At 38.0% G+C, this 16,141-nt stretch overlaps 1 protein-coding gene across 2 annotated transcripts in view; it reads right to left on the bottom strand.

Moving 5' to 3' along the window:
• Positions 1 to 8,514, bottom strand: part of glceb (glucuronic acid epimerase b) — a 64,823-nt gene extending 56,309 nt beyond the window's left edge. For both annotated transcript variants that reach the window (XM_075474190.1, XM_075474400.1), the window contains exon 1: positions 8,340 to 8,514. The gene's annotated coding sequence lies outside the window, so the exon portion shown is untranslated. The remainder of the gene's footprint in view (positions 1 to 8,339) is intronic.
• Between the last annotated feature and the right edge of the window lie 7,627 nt (positions 8,515 to 16,141).

Genomic DNA, 16,141 nt, shown 5'->3' with positions numbered 1-16,141 from the left:
TGCACTGCTTGCACACCAAAGGCTATGTCAACTTATGTTATCTGTCATCTGTATTCATAGTGTTATTTTATGTGTGTTATGTAATCCTTTGTACTGTGTGTCTTGATGTCTTTTTGTTTGTATGGACCTTGAGTCTGAGTCTACACAGCTTCTTGAATCTTGACACATACCGCCTCCCGTAGTTCAAGAAGTTGCAACGCACATTTGAAAACGCGAGGCGCTAGAGAGCAAATTCATTCGACTTTGCAAAATAAAATTGCACCACTTGATGGGGGAAGAAATTACATAGTGTCCCTTTAAGGTAAGGAAAACCCATCATTTCTTATTTCGATGCAGTCTATACCAAGCAAAACAGTTATTTTCTAATTTCAGGTGGAATTTGCAAATCAGCTGCCCAAAAAAATAAAGACTGCAGAAACATGTCCTCTTTGGTGTTTTTGACAGGCATTGTGATGTCTCTGAATAAACAGAATCCACTTCTGTCATAGGTATCATTGGTTGAGTCATGAAGGCTTGAAGATGTAGTGCAATAAAAACCAAAAACATGTCAGGTCTGCCATCTTTGCAACAAGAGAAAAACACATCAAGTAGTTACTTCTGCCCCTGCGGTCTCCACCTAGCTTGTCATTTCATCAGTTCCTCACAGGGTATGCAAATTAGCTGTAAAAACACAGCAAGTTGTCTGGGTTGGTTCCTCCATTCTACAACATAGAAAATACAGTTAAAATGAAAAAAGTACAATTTGTGTTGAAGAAATTTTAAAGGGATACATTTTTTCTCCTTCTTAGTTGGGCTTATACAAAGTACTTATGAGTAGTCGGTGTCCTTCCTGCAGGAGACAGCACTCAGACCACTCTTTATCAAGCCCCATCTGACCATTGAATCTGAATATCTTACTTAAAGGAGAACTGCGGTATTTTCAACATTAAGCCTCTTTTATGAGTTGTCTGCAATGTTTTCGAACCCCCCTCACCGCTTTTTTGAATTTTACTGCTGTCTCCGGTATTTGCCTAATTTTGATTCATCTCAACCTGCTTCAGAACGGCAAGTCATGTGCATGTCCTAAAAGGTCCGTAAATGCACCATAAACGTCCGTTTTCAAAATCATCAACTCACCGGAGTGGTTACTGGTGTGCACTGGTAATCCATATCAAATTTCGTTGCGAAAAGTTGCTTCTGTCATGTTTTATTTGGCAGCTCGTTCATGCTCGAACTACTTTCTTAGCGGTGGCGGAGTAATATCAACGAACATCCAGTACGAATGTTGAAAATACCAAATCTTAAAAATTGCTCAAACTTAATCACAGTTTCACATATCATGACGGGGCTGAACTGGGAGATAAGTGCATTGTCCCAGTGCTGCTAATCAAGCTGGCTGTTTCTGTGGTCAAGCCAGAATGCATAATAAGATTTTTAAATGTGAAAAAGGGGATTCATGCAGAAGTTGGACTAATGACCTGAACCCCTTAGACAGAACAGGTTTTAACACACGGTGACCAATTGGGTGAGACACACCCCATTTTAACTACTTCATAAACGACATCAAGTTAGACCATAGCTTTGGGTTGGTGACAAACTTTTTGTGTGGACATTTTAATACGGAATGATATTTCTAATCAGGCAAATACTCAATTCAAACAGACAGCCGAAGAAAGATAAGTCTAAGGAAGGCAACTAATACAATTCAGTGGAATGGACATGTTCAGGGGAGATACGGGTAGAATTCTGTATAAAACAGCTACCATTTGACTGCTTTAGCACTGTGCTCCTCGATGTTTAAAACCACCAGATTTGAAAAGAGAGGAGAGAACTTCGGTTCCAAGGACACTTGACCGTTTCATGCAGTGTGGTGAAATGTGCTGTTTAAGTGCACTCATCAGACAAGTGACTGAAATGGCTTTGGAAGGACATACATCAACAGTAAATCAAAGCACAAAGACAAAAGCTCCGAGTTTAATATTTACTGGAAATAATGGACTGAATGAGGGAATGTGGATTTAACGCCGCATCTACAAGTGTGTAGCTAGAGCGGTAAATCAACAGTTCGGGCACACCTTCACTGCTCTGTCGAGGTCTACACAGAACAAGTTCAGGCACAGAACTGAGCTGTAGGTCATCCAATACACAATCAGTGCAGAGGCCCCTCCACTGCCAATGCAGACAGCTGGAGTGATTAAAATAGGAGAATCTGTTCGGGCCCAGCGAGTGACAAATGGGACTGAAAGACTTTCTGAGCAGACACAGCTGAAGATCACTGTCATGCCTCGTTAATAGGAGTTATTCAGATTTGATGTAACGGTGCGAGTACACAATTAAAAGTTAGAAGAAATCATGAAATCTTTCCAAAAACAGGAAATGTTTGTGCGTATTGACCATGTTTCTTCTCTCCAAGTGACAGCAGATGATCACTATGATCGTTAAAGTGAGGTTGTTTCCAAATCCCCTCATGTGCGTCCACACTTTGCGCCCCAAAAAAACTAAAAAAAAATTACAGGTTTAAACTTTTTGGACAATAAATAAATAAATAAATAAATAAATAGTCTGTGTAATCAGCAAGTAGGTGAACGATAGGAACACAAAGATGTTATGGAATCATGAAGCTGATACTTTACAATGATGCGAGAAGTCATTTTCTAAATCCAAGTCTTGATAAAGCTGTAGTTTAAAGTGGATAGCAAAATCATGCTGCATGGGATCGTCTGCTATTGAAGAGGTACATTTTTCATCACAGCGGGACATTGCCTTGACAGAAGGGAGTATAGAGCTATAGATCGATACCGATGACTAAAGGATTGCCTTTCTGGGTGCCGACACGTCTGGACTTTAAAGCTCTTGGTCCAAGTGTAAACTTTAAGTAAGCACTTTGAGTTTTAAGTAGAATCTAATCCTTTCCAATTCATTTTAAAAATAAAATCTATTCAAAGTGCTCACTTACATACACAAATATATTCCATGTGTGACATACTGTTTTCGGGCTTCTATAAACATTTCTACCGGCTCATTAGCTGACTGCCTAATTAGCAAGGTGCCAACTTCCCCAGTGAAATCTGTCAAGACTAAAAATAGTACAATTCCACACTGTGGATTAAAGTTGTGTTTCTAAATCGTTGTAAACAAATTCTTGGAGGAAATAAAGTCAATTCTCCATTAACTGTCACATATTTTTATTGGTTTGCTTGTTCCCGCTGCTTGCTGCTTCCAACACTTATGCAGTGTTTGCCAGCATGTTTGTATTTTATGAGTATGTCAAAACCAGCCTTCATTTTCGGTTGAAACTTCTAACAGATACAGAAGTTTCTATTGAGAGAGTGAACATTGCAAAAAAACACGTGTACAAGTGTTCATTTTAGTGTGTACATAAGAAGAATCTGCCTGGGCAGGAAACGAGAGAGCGTGAGAGACAGTCGGCGTATTTATGCAAAAACATCATTAAACACACTGTTACTATGATGTCAAATATGAACAAGACAACTTAATCCTAAAAGGAACCGCTCATCAACATTGTGTACACAGCTCACACAGTGAGATAATTCACCAACGACTTCCGTTTGTCAAACCACCCCGTTTATGTCGAGATTGATGTCAGCTTCCAGAAAATATCTTTATACGGTTGTACATCAAAATATCAAACAAATCCATGAAAGTAAACCTCTTTGCCATACACGAAACACTTTTTTTTAAGCTTAACGTCTAAAAATCAGAGCACCAAATGAATCTGGACGGCAGCACCCAAAAGTTTTAGAAACAGCACACAGGGATCGATAACTGTTGCCAAAATTTTTCAAAGGTTGTCAATTACAAATTGAAGGGATACATTTTCTAGATATTCAAATTCAATATTTCAAATTAAAATCAAAATCTTATTAAAAAAACTTGAAATTCATCAACTCATTTGCAATACCAACTTTATCCTGTGCGGGGTCCCGGGGGACTGAAGCTTAATCCAGAAATTCAATTTAATAAGAAAAGGACACATATTCATGGAATAGCATCAGTAATGGAATTTTTTAAAGAGATGTTTCAGGTGGCTTTTGAACAAAAATGTGAATCATTTAAGGCCTTTCCTTATCTGAAGCTATAATGTGAAAAAAAAAAAAAAAGAAAAAAAAAAAAGACCTCAGCATAGCCTCTGGTGCAGTTTGACATATAAAATCCCAATCAGTTTGCATAAAGACCCAAAGTAGTCCACAACATTCATCACGGCAACTTGAAAACTGTCCTCCTGAAATCAGCTGTTAAACTGAAGCCATTTGACTCACTTTACTAATTCAAATAGCTTTTAGTTCACACAGAAATGGTGTCCTTTGTGCGTTAAAGACACACAAGGAGCCCATGAGCAACTAAGAGAAATTCCCTAACCAGTGCAGACACAAGTGTTACATGTACATTTAAATCGAATCATACAGCTGCCCCCTCACTCACGGTTTGGGTCACCACTGATCTAAATGGAAATCAGGCCGGATGTCATAGTGCTGATTTACATTTAGATAAGCATATTTTAATTTCCTTTTCGAGAAAATTCTCATTTTCATACAAATTAATTGATTAACTAATTACGATTGTTTGCGAGATCAATAAGACAAGCGGTAGAGCCATAAATCGTCCAAGCTGATGTAAAGGCCATTATTAGCTTATTACGCATACTTCAGTATTAATCTAAATGTTTTACAATACCGAAAAACAAACTGCAGTACTTAATTAATAAATAGGGTTTACAGCAAATACACCTGGTTTATTTTGATACTACATTAATATTTATTCATACTATTTATCTACATTGGGTTTAGAGTCAGCTTTTATTTATGCTCCTTAGTGCCCTGATTTCCTTTTTAATTTAATTGTGCTGAATCATTTTTATCTTCATTTTCTTATATAAATCCCTACATATTCCTATTAAAAATGTCCTTCATATATTGAGTTAAGAATATATTATTAAGGAAAAACTTTTTTTCCGCTGGGGTTATGCACCATCTAAATTAAAAATAAATTAATTAATTTCAACCAATACAGCATTCAGCTCATTTCATTTCCTGTATTACTAAATCTTTATAGGCCTGAACAGAACTATGACTGAACAGAACTTGACGACAGAACTTTTCCTGACTTTGAACAGACTTGGATTAGCCAGAAGGTTACAATCACTCACATCAGAAGTGAGTAATGTTGATTATCTCTTAACAAGGGCACACACCAAATACTAGACTTCACATTAGGTCCCCAACCAAGACAAAGTGATCAGTGAGTTGTCGTCGTCAGCATGTCGGGTGTAAAGAAAATTAGACTAAGTTTGATAGGAGCTAAATATGGTGGACAGTCCTAGAAGCATGGTTTTCCACAGTGTGCTGTGTTGATAGTATTTAGTATTGTTCTGGTCATACTCTACATAGTGAGGATCGCACATCAAGGAGAGATAACACAGAAACACAATTGCATTGTATATAACACTTCACACTTTTTCTGTTGCTGTAGATTTAGCATGAAATAGCCTACTTGATAAAATGCACTCTTTCTGTTCATATTTCTGATGTTTTTCCTTTTACTTTATGCCCCTCAGTCTGAATCAGCATTCTGGTCTTTCATTTGTCAGTGACATGTTTACAAAACACTGAAAAAAAAACTGAATCATTATATTAGTCCAACCTAAACAGACTTTTAAATTGCATATAAACACACGAGACCTGGACCAACACACACAGAAAGAACACTTTGGGATCGAATCACTTTATGTACATGCTCAAGAAGATCTGATGAGCCAAGTCCAAAGTTACGTCTTTTTGTAAAAACAGTAAAGCTTAAAGCTGCAGTCTGCAACTCTTTTTCAAGCATAATGCCTGGAACTGTCCGGGGATTCTGAAAGTAGTACATTAAATACCCCAATACAAAAAAAAGAGTTCTCTAGGTCCCCTATATGTCCCGCTAGGTCCCTTCAAAGCCAGCAGGTTTGTTTACAAAATTGCAGACCGGACCGGTAAAAGGTAACCAATCAGGTTACGAGCTGGGCTCTGCTGCCTGTCAATCACCGATTGTGCACGCGCGATACAAGGTAGGCTCGTCCCCACACTTATTTATCTAGACTATTGAACTTCATTACGGGCTAGTCTACTTCCTATGTCTTCCATGATCGCAAATGACAGGTGAGTTGATGAATGAGGAGTCGTGTACGCGCATCTGGCGTGCACGTCTACGTGCACGAGTTCTCATATGTTTTGAAGGGGCGGGACAGGAAGTTGAATAACTTTTTATTTTTGGTTAAAAAATAAGCATTTCTTGCATTTTGCGACTACGGAGGTCACCGTTTTCAACTTCAAGCGTTCTGATAGATCATGTAAACTCTTAAAATGCCAAAAAGTAGGACTTTACGTATGACAACAACAAATCTTGCAGACTGCAGCTTTAAGTGTATTAACACAACCAAATTCCCTTATTAAGCTGCTCTTATTCACATACTCTTCTGTGTCTTTTGTCAGACAGCTAAACACGTAAGAAAGTGTGACTGAGGAGCAGTCCATTTAAGGCTTTAATGATTTTAGAACCACAGTCTTATCTGACAAAGTTACAGTTCGAGTTAAGACAAAGTCTGTCAGTGAACTCACATGTACGATGATCTCCCACAAAGAAAGAAAAATTTCTTGGACGTTTTCTTGCAGTCTGCAGCGGCGGACATACTTCAGTAAATAAGCAGTTCTGCTCACTGGTACGTGGCCAAGTCGAGCTGCAAGTGTAGTTCGACTCAACTGTGCATGACACTGAGTATACTTTTAACTGAATGTAAATTGTAACACAAATAAACCATTTGGTATCAATATTAAATAGTAATGCAGCAATCTTGATGCAATTAATGTATTAAACTTATTGTTGCTTTGCAACAACTATCATTTCCATAGTTATTATTTCATGGCACCTTATTATGTCAATTTACATAACTACATTTTTTGTTATGTATGTAGGATTAAGTTTCTCTCTAGGTAGTCCGCCCCCCGCCCCCCCCAACCCAACCATCCAAAAAGATGGATATCAGCCTTTTTGATGGTTCTAAATTGACCCTTGGAGCTAGTGCGAGTGTGCATGATTGTTAGTCTCTGTGTGGTCCTGTGATGAACTAGCACCCTGTCCAGGGCGTACCCTGCCTCTCGCACTATGGCACCTCAGATCGGCTCAATCCCCCCCATTACACCGAAGTGGATTAAGCAGGTATAGAAAATGAAAGGATAGATGGATGGATGATTGCAAGATTAAACCATCACATAATGGCAGTACCTGGGGTGGTGGTATTTCGCTTTTAACAATTAATAACAAATACGTTTTACAACAAAGAGCATTATTTATCAAAAATAATTTATCTAGGTTGCTCTTATCAGTACATATATTGGCCTTATGAATGAAGCAATCATTGTCCATGAGGCACAAACGTCCATCTGCGTAGAAATACTTTTTTGAGAAAAAAAGAAAAGAAAAGAAAATCCTGAACAATGCACTTTGTAAACAGCAGTGTCCCAAAACAGGGAAGGATCGGGATGTGAAGGGTGGTTCGGATGGAGTCGAAGCTGTGCGGTCTACAACTGACCACTAAATAGGCAAAGTCAGTGCATCCATGATTATACAGTACTCCCAACATGACAATTGCACAGATGTGATCCCTTACTTTTAGTTTATAATAACAGGACAGCTGCAGAAATGTGTGGCGCTTGTGGTTGGGGTGCAAATCTTGAGGATGGAGAAGTTCACGCACAGCAATATGAGACGCTGAGGAGTACCAGCAATCCAAGCAATGACATGCGGGTAAAAAAGGAAACATCTCTGTAACAAACTAGAAGTCAGCGTACAGACTCACAGGTGAGCAAACGACAGCTAACCAGTGGCACAAGTTAACTTTGTAAGTTTCATTCACAAAAAGCCCATCATGGCTTCTGCGCACAGCCCCCACATCACTACCTCTACAACAGGACAGGTCTGTAAAACTGATATTGTTGGACTGAGCTTGTACGCGACCGAGCCAGCTAGCTACTGAGTAAGCCCACCTACTTAATACTAAGCAGATGTATCGTTAGCATATAAGCTAACAGGGACATGCATTCCAGAGACAGAGTCGACAGTGAGGCTTTGAAGTTCCTGCATTCCCCCCTCCGGTTCCGTTAAGCCGACACGCTGGGTGTTTTCAAATACAGACTTGAAGCTAAAACTGCTCCACGAGTGCAACTAAAGGTGAGACACGGGATAAAGCGAATAAGGGGTAGGATTTAAATGTTGCTTTGCTGATGTGAAACTCCAAATATCAGCTAGCTCTGCATATGAGTGTCTGGAGAAAGGGTGCCAACAGGACGTAAAGATAGCAACCTTACCTGCAGGATTAAATGTATTGTGAAAAGCCGGAGTTTGCTCAAAGACACCAGTAGTTATTGTTTTCGGTCAGTCGGTTAGTTTAAGATACTCCCGTTACGCCTCCGGCTAGATCACGGTCAACCTAACACAGTTTGACTGCTGTTCCTCGCAGCCACAACAGCGACTGAATACAGTTGAGGTGCTGCTTCTCACGGGGAAGAATCTGCAGTATCGCGAGATAGGACAAGAGCACTGGGATTTCAGTGAACCAATCAAATTAGCCGACTGGAGACAGGCATTTGTTTTTAGAACAGAGAGATTCTCTGCATTGATAAAACATCTCAAATAAGACGCAGCATTGTTTGAAATCGCAGTACTAAGATTAAAGTTAAATATGTGTTTTGCGTACACTTATAGGTATCTTGCCAAAATAGAAGTTAAACACAATTATGATAGAACTCCCAACTTTTTTTTTATCAAAGATAATCATAGTGTAGTTTAACTTCAAAAGTTAAAGTGAAAAACAAACATTGTCTTCTTAAACAATCATATTGAAGACAACACATTTAAGAATACAACTAGCGATAGCTGAATGAGGTAATAACGGTGACACATATAACTTAGATGAAAAAAATATGCAAATATGGATTAATTAATTAACTGCACAAATCTGCACGTATTAAGATGGGGAGGGGATGAGCTTCCAGACCTGTTGTTAATAATTCCAATCAGAATACAGCATGATTACAGAAAGACTTTCTGCAGTAGAATTCAATCAACTAAGCAATGTATTTGTTAAATCATTGACACCCACTTGAGTGTTGAAATGAAGAAGAAGAGTAGGTAGAGCGCTGCTGGTATCCCTCAAAATCAACTGAAGTGCCTGGACCAAGGATTCTTTCCTCTCTTTTTGTTGAAATGAAGAATCATGGGACAACTTCATCAGGTTATCTTCTTGAAAATGCACTGCCATACACTTAAATTCCACAAATATCGTCTCAAAGATAAACTAGCAGTGATTCTTCCTATGTATGTTGCAAAAACACTTAAGCTTTGGGTGGCATTTAAGGGTAATTGTGATACTACATCATTCTTTAATTAGGCTAAATGCCAAATGGCCAAAAAAGATAATATCTTTGACTAAACTATTCAGATCTCTTGTGATCTTCTTTGTGTAACTGAGAAAGCTCATGCACAGCACCCTTATTATTATGCATTTCCTTACATCTGACTTTTGCCTCTCACTGCAATAAATAATTCACTTTGTTCGGGTCAGCAAGTCTTGCTAGCTGAAAAAACTCACCAAATAAAGTTGGATTCCATTGTAAAAAGGAAATATCTGCCTACAGTATGATGTCAACTGAAAATTACAACTGTGAATCCTAAAATGGAAGAAGATGATATTTTGTTTAATATTGTAACTGCCTCTCACAAAAGTGAGCTTCAGCATTGGTTTATATGATTCTGTCATAAACAGTTGTGAGGCTGTTCAGTCAAAGTGGCAGCCATCAAAGTGACCTTTTCTCTTCAAAACTACCATGACTTTCAACACTCTTTTCTTGCTTCCTAGATCATCTATTGATGTTTCTAAAAGTGTCTTCTCTTTGTTCACCTCGTGTTTATTTCCTCCCAGACTTTTGTTTTCTCCCTTCACAGACTATTGTCATTGCCTTTGCTTCTCTTTGTTTAGGTCTGCTATTGTTGTTTTAGCTGCATATCATTTAGTATCTTACTGCAAATTTGTCTTGGGTATTGCGTGGAAGAACATTGGAAACTGTTGTTGAATGCATATTTCTTGTTGGGATTCTAAAGGGTGGCAAAGGAAAGGATTTCTGTTTTGGCTATCAGTTTAATTGTCTTTTGCAGTCTGTTTTTATGTATTCCACGTCTCTCTGCAGCCCTGAAAAAGATTGCAAAGCACGTTTCCCACATTACTGTAAATAATTAGAGCATAGTGTACTGCATTATTTTACTGGAAAGAAAGAAAACTGCTGAGATGCTCAAGTGTGTTTATAAGTGCAATTAATGCACTTAGTGCAGTTTCTTTTCTTTGGGTTATAATGCCTCTTTTGCCAGAGTGCATCAGGATATTTCAGTCAAGACTTTAGAGAAATTTAGTGTATGCTGATTCCAAATCTTATAAAATACACCACGAGAAACGATACAAGAGATGGAAAAAGCTAGAACACAAACTTGACAAGTTCAACTGTTCTTATATTCTCTCTGTGAATGTTGCCTGTTCCCGTAGTTAACTGGAAGTAATGCTGTCATAAGCTGTAGACATCTCAATTCAAGACATTCATTAAAACGTTAAAGCAAAGAGTCACTTAATCTGAATATATTTAATCTTTTGTCTTTGATTTAAATGTCAGCAAACCTGTCCAGTCATGTTCTTATCTTCTATCAAATATTTCCATAATTTGATGGATGCAATTGTTTGAGAATTTATGTTAATTTGAAACTACTACAAAAGGCTCCAACTAGTACAGAATTCTACACTTATCTAAAATCAAGAAGAAATTTTATGAAAAAGAGTTGAAATTTACATTAATAGTTATACAAAAAGAGGCTGTGTAATGGGATTTGAGATGCAGTGTTTCTATGCTACACACATAAATATGAAAGGTTACATGAATTCATGGTTATGGTGAAGTTTAGAGGATGGAGTGTCTTGGCCTGAGGAAACTGCTCTGATGATGTACAGTGCACAGTGAAAATGAGTACACCCCTGTTGAAAAGTAACATTTTGAACAATATTTTAATACACACACAAGTTATTCCCAAAACGTGCATAGAGTAAGTTTAATACAACATCTGTTCAGCTTACAACAGAAAAGAAAGGTCAATAATATAACTTAAATGACATATTTGTCCATTTTTGTGAAATTATGCTGGTGCAAAAGTGAGTACACCCCTATGTTAAACTCCCTGAGAATGGGCTGTGTTGGCCCGAAATGTCATGAAATGAAAAGGCATTAAAAGGGAGGTCATCGTTGTGCGTTTCATCCTTGCCTTACATTGAAATTTTACATTTTGAGTCTGCACCAGGCTAAAAGAGACGTGTGTGAGATTTGACTGAAATCCTATGGAGAGTATCATGATCTGCTTCAGTAGTCACAGTACATGTTGACAAGCATGTTTCTTTTGGTGAAATTCAGCTTCCTACTGTTGATGGCATCCATACAGCCCCAAACCATGTCACTCCCACTACTATGCTTGACTTTAAGCATGGGGCACTTTCCTTTTACAAATCACTTTTTACCACCACACATGCTTGACACCATCTAAAGCAAATTTGTTTATCATTGTCTCATCAGAGACAAACAAACTAAGGATATGGATTGCTGGAACCATGTCCTGTGATCTGATGACACCAAGATGAACAAATTTGCTTTCGATGGTGTCAAGCCTGTGTGGTGGTAAAAAGTGATTTGTACAAAGAAAAGTGCCCCATGCTTAAAGTCAAGCATAGTAGTGGGAGTGACATGGTTTGGGGCTGTATGGATGCCATCAACAGTAGGAAGCTGAATTTCACCAAAAGAAACATGCTTGTCAACATGTACTGTGACTACTGAAGCAGATCATGATACTCTCCATAGGATTTCAGTCATATCTCACACACGTCTCTTTTAGCCTGGTGCAGACTCAAAATGTAAAATTTCAATGTAAGGCAAGGATGAAACGCACAACGATGACCTCCCTTTTAATGCCTTTTCATTTCATGACATTTCGGGCCAACACGGCCCATTCTCAGGGAGTTTAACATAGGGGTGTACTCACTTTTGCACCAGCATAATTTCACAAAAATGGACAAATATGTCATTTAAGTTATATTATTGACCTTTCTTTTCTGTTGTAAGCTGAACAGATGTTGTATTAAACTTACTCTATGCACGTTTTGGGAATAACTTGTGTGTGTATTAAAATATTGGTCAAAATGTTACTTGTCAACAGGGGTGTACTCATTTTCACTGTGCACTGTAGTTTGGTGATGCTGCAGGCAGCAGCAGGGCCATCAGACTGTGGTTCTGGGGGGCATTTTTTGGTATCTTTAGTGCAGACACCTCAGCTCGCTGCCATCGCTGATACTTGGCAGATGGATACTGATGATGTTCAGAGAAGTTTTAATCACTGGCTCCAGCGCCCTCCTGTCTTGGGAATGCACATCCCCTGTCAGTTTGTGATGTCTTCAGTTAAGCTCTATTACTCCTCTGTAAATTTTACAAGATTGGGGCTCAGCAGTTAAGTCTTTTTCTTATATAGAAAATACACTTCTTTCTAAACTGTATTTACCAAGCTGAATATATGTGATGATTAAAGGTTTTCAATGCCAGGCACAGGAATATATTTCACTGTTGCTCTGTACAAACCCATGTACAGAACAAGCTAGCAATTAGAATATTACCATTTTATGCTTCTGTAAACTGGAAATACATGCAATTTGATCCTCCACATGCAGGTACCGTACTTTTTTCCATGCATGTGCACGGTGTCTACATCTTTTAAGCACATATATTTTACTCTTCTTTTTTTTACTTTTGGGACAATGTACAATTGACTTTGGGGTCAACTTCTGCCTTATCAACTATACTGTACGAAGCTGTGGTAAACAATGTTGACCAAAAACAAAAGTTACTTGTATTATTTGAAGTATTCTAGCCATCTTAGTAATAAATGCTAATCAACAGTCACTTATATTGAAATTAGTGAAACACAGAAAGAGGGGAGGTGTGTGCAACTACTGAACTGGTTCAGCACACACTTGGATTATCAGAGATAACGAAAATCAGAGAAAAGCTTCTGGTTGCCAGCACACTGGTTATTGCATTAGCATCACAAGCAATGATACAGTTACAGCCTTTTACATTTTACATTGTTATTCTCTAAGGCCATTTTATTTTAGTGAAGCTGTTTGCCGCAAGACGGAAGGGGGAAGATGACACAGTTACGTCAGCAGGTTCATCCATGTCCCTTTATGAGGCATGAGATCAAAGCCAATACTAAATCAAAAATCAAAAATCTGAGATATATTCACGTAATAACACAACAACACTTTACTAAAACATTCTGTCAGTTCCTGATTGGATTTAGTAAATAACATCACTTGGTTGGAATTAAAAATGATCATGGTTAAAGGGATAGTTCGCCTCTTTTGACATGAAGCTGTATGACATCCCATATTAGCAATATCATTTATGAACATTGACTTGCTGTGTCAACCATGCAGACCGAAGTGCAGACCGAGCAGTCCCCTGCTTCTGAGCAGCAAACACCATACCAGGTGTGGCTATCGCTAGGTGGCTGCACGCATTGATATGAAGGGAGGCAAAAATAGCGCCAAGCGATTGTGAGGTCTGACTTTTTCTGGCTAACGATTTTGTGATGCAAATGTATTACTCTTTTGAACGCATATTGTTTTGAGAAGCAAAACGCTTTATTTTCGCGACCCCAGCCAAGTAGCCGGACTACCTTCGTCAACGCCAAAACGAGGCTGGAGGTGTAACATTTTGCTTGTTTATTTGTCCTGCTAGCTAGCCTCGGATAAATGTTATGTAGCTGGCTAGAATTGGTTCGTTATAAACTTGGCTTTAGTGTTTGCTTCATGAAAGTTTGCTTATATAAAATGAATATGCCACATGTGTATGAACAGTCTGTCCTGCCATGGGAATGACTGACTAACTCCAGACCCGTTTATTCAGATTCTAGCAGGGAGGGATGTTGTTGTCCTGCTCTGTCATTGTTGAATGGAAGTTGTCTCAGTTATTTGACACTTAACATTATTTTAGTATTATAGGATTAATTTACTAAGTTTGTTGTGTATTTTATAAGCATCTAATTAGAAGTGTGCTACTGTTTATAATAAAAAAAAAAACATTTCAAAGGTTTCTTTTTTTAAGTGCTATATAAATATTAGGCATCATGTTGATTATTTTAAAATATTGTGGCAGTGGATCTTTTTTCTTAGTTTTATTACTTTAACTAGTACAATGTGTAAATTAATGCAGAAACTTCTTAAAAGTGACAACTTTGTAATTGGGTAAAAGCTTTAAAGGGACGCTGCACATTACAATGTTTAATATTTTTTAAAAACACTCAAAATCTGTTTTATTTATTGATTGTTGTTTTCTTTGTATCACAGTTTTTTTTTATTAGTTTAACTTACCTGAGTGGCTCAACTTAAGATGTTTAATTTGAACTATCTCTGTTTTTCATGAAATGCGTAGTTAGTAAATTTCTCCGACAATTAACTTCAGCTCCTCACTGGAAGCTGCAATGCATGATGGTACATGTTGACCGATGTAGCGCATAGCTTTTGAACACTGTTTTGGGTGTACCATGTGACGAGTTAACAATGCACTACTCTACATAGTGAAACATTTCAGTTGAAGTCTTTAGTGGACTATGTGGATAAACAAGTTACAAGGACAATTTGAGAACAGCCTATATCAAAGTACCTATATAATGGACAACTAAAATTGGTTTATTGAAATAGTAACAAAAGGTGAGGACTAATCCGGAAACACTAAAAACCAAACAGAGAAAACAAAACCTAAGAGCAAGAAGAAAACTAAGAACTGAGGAACCCGACTGAGAATATAACCTGAACCCAAATGACGGTGAGGATTTGGAAAGGACTGACGGAAAACAAGGGGAATAAAAACTGAGGGAACCTGATGAGGAAGTGACTGCAGCTGTGATTAGGTAACAAGGAAACAGGTGTGGAAATGGAGCTGAGAACCAGGGTCCTGAGAAAACTAAGAATTATGTCCAGAATCTAAATACAGAACAGAAAAAACATGGAACAAGAGCAACCTAAGAACATAGAACCAAATATTAGATGACTAGATCATGAACAGCACACAAAAAAACACAGATCATGACACTGACGGTATTTAGCAGCACCAGATCATTATTTAGGGCTTTAAAACAAAGATGTCAGATAAATATGCAAAAACTACTTTTCAGTTTTTGGGTTTTTTAAAGCTTTTTTCCTTTTAATTTTACTTCACCTATTTGGAACATTTTCTGTAAGTCTATAAAATAGCAACCCCATATATATCCATTTAAAGCAATACTATGTAACATTTCTACCTTAAAATAACAGCTTGAAAAAAATTGTGCGGCTAGAATGAGTTTTAATATTACGATTGGCCTGTCTCCTATGCCCTTCGGGGGTCTGAGTTGGAAAAACTGCGCTATGTAACTTTGCTGTAGCGGCCCGGGAGCTGAGCGGAAGTACTTCGACTTGCTTTCTGGCACACCTACCGCAAAAACAAATAGACCCCTCTCACGCTCCCAGGTACATTTGATTACTCTTACCTTCTCGGTCGACATAGCTTGCACCTTCTGACTCCTCGCCGGTTCGTCATCAAACGTGAAACGTGAAAGCGAAAGGGTGATGTATTTACGACAGTGTCTCCAAGCCTGTAGGGGGCGCTCCATAGTGGGCTTTTTGAGAAGTTACATTGTATTGCTTTAAACTACAAGTTTACATTTCCTACAATAGGAAAAATCATTTCACAAGGCACTTGTCATTGTTTTTTTAAAATATTTTTTTTTCTTCTTTCAGTCTGATTTTCAATCACTTCCTGTTTTGTTGTAAGTTGCTTTGGTTGAGTCTGCTTATCACCACCACCTTTGCTCTCTGTGTTTGTTGTAAATGTGTTTTGTATTTATTTAATTTATTCCACTGTTTTCTTCTTACCATCCATACCTGGCTGTAATCAGGTCATCACTCACTCAGCATATATCCTCTATTTCATTTGTTCTCTTTTAAATCACCTTTGTACTCTACAGTCAAGTGGTCCAGCATTTAGGTTCT

Source organism: Odontesthes bonariensis, chromosome 1 (genome assembly GCF_027942865.1).
Source record: "Odontesthes bonariensis isolate fOdoBon6 chromosome 1, fOdoBon6.hap1, whole genome shotgun sequence".
NCBI classification, from domain to species: Eukaryota; Metazoa; Chordata; class Actinopteri; order Atheriniformes; family Atherinopsidae; genus Odontesthes; species Odontesthes bonariensis.
Note: the sequence above shows the minus strand (reverse complement) of the source record. Positions and strands in the feature narration are given on the sequence as shown.